This window comes from Lactuca sativa, chromosome 3 (assembly GCF_002870075.4).
Source record: "Lactuca sativa cultivar Salinas chromosome 3, Lsat_Salinas_v11, whole genome shotgun sequence".
NCBI lineage: Eukaryota > Viridiplantae > Streptophyta > Magnoliopsida > Asterales > Asteraceae > Lactuca > Lactuca sativa.
Window position 1 is genome coordinate 205,138,768 of NC_056625.2, and position 1,032 is coordinate 205,139,799.

At 37.1% G+C, this 1,032-nt stretch overlaps 1 pseudogene; it reads right to left on the minus strand.

Annotated features, from left to right (window-relative positions):
• Positions 1-245: 245 nt before the first annotated feature.
• LOC122196412 (ribulose bisphosphate carboxylase large chain-like) lies at positions 246-1,032 on the minus strand (annotated as a pseudogene).

A 1,032-nucleotide genomic window follows, 5' to 3' on the forward strand; every position in this document is an offset into this window, starting at 1 on the left:
TAAAACAATATCCCAATCCTAAGGATCCATAGGATTAATTAAGAATCCAACCAACACAAAAATAGAAAGATTTGAGTTGTTTAGTCTTCGAGTTTTTATTTGAAATTTTCTATATCTATATAAGTATGTATCTATCTAAAATATATGCATCTTGGATTCAGCTCAAACCTTTGGTAAAATATTGGGTGAGTTTAATTGAAATTCAATAAAGAGAACAAAAGTTCTTGATCCAAAGTATCCATTTCCTAAAACTCAAATTTAATATCCTTCCATACTTCACAAGCAGCAGCTATTCCAGGACTCCATTTGGTAGCCTCGCGGATAATTTCATTACCCTCAGTAGCAAGATCACGTCCCTCATTACGAGCTTGTACACATGCTTTTAGAGATACTCGATTAGCTACGGCACCGGGTACATTTCCCAAAGGGTGCCCTAAAGTTCCTCCACATAACTATAGTACGGAATCATCTCCAAAGATCTCGGTCATAGCATATATATGCCAAATGTGAATATCGTCCGAAGCTACAACAAGAACACCTGGTAGAGAGACCCAATCTTGGGTGAAATAAATACAACGACTTCTATCTTTTTCAATAAAATTATCACGCAGTGAATGAACAACGCCCAAAGTGATTTCTCTTTCCCCTTCAAGTTTACCTACTACGGTACCGAAATGAATATGATCTCCACCAGACATACGTGATGCTTTAGCTAGTACATGGAAGTGTATACCATGATTCCTCTGTCTATCAATAACTGCATGCACTGTGCGGTAGATGTGAAGAAGTAGACCATTATCTCGGCAATAATGAGCAAAGCGAGTATTTGCAGTGAATCCTCCTATAAGGTAGTCATGCATTACGATAGGAACTCCCAATTCTCTGGAAAATACAACCCTTTTTCATCATTTCTTCGCATGTACCCACAGTAGCATTCAAGTAATGCCCTTTGATTTTACCTGTTTCAACTTGTGATTTAAAAATAGTTTCGGTAGAAAATAAGAAATGGTCTCTCCAACGCATAAATGGTAT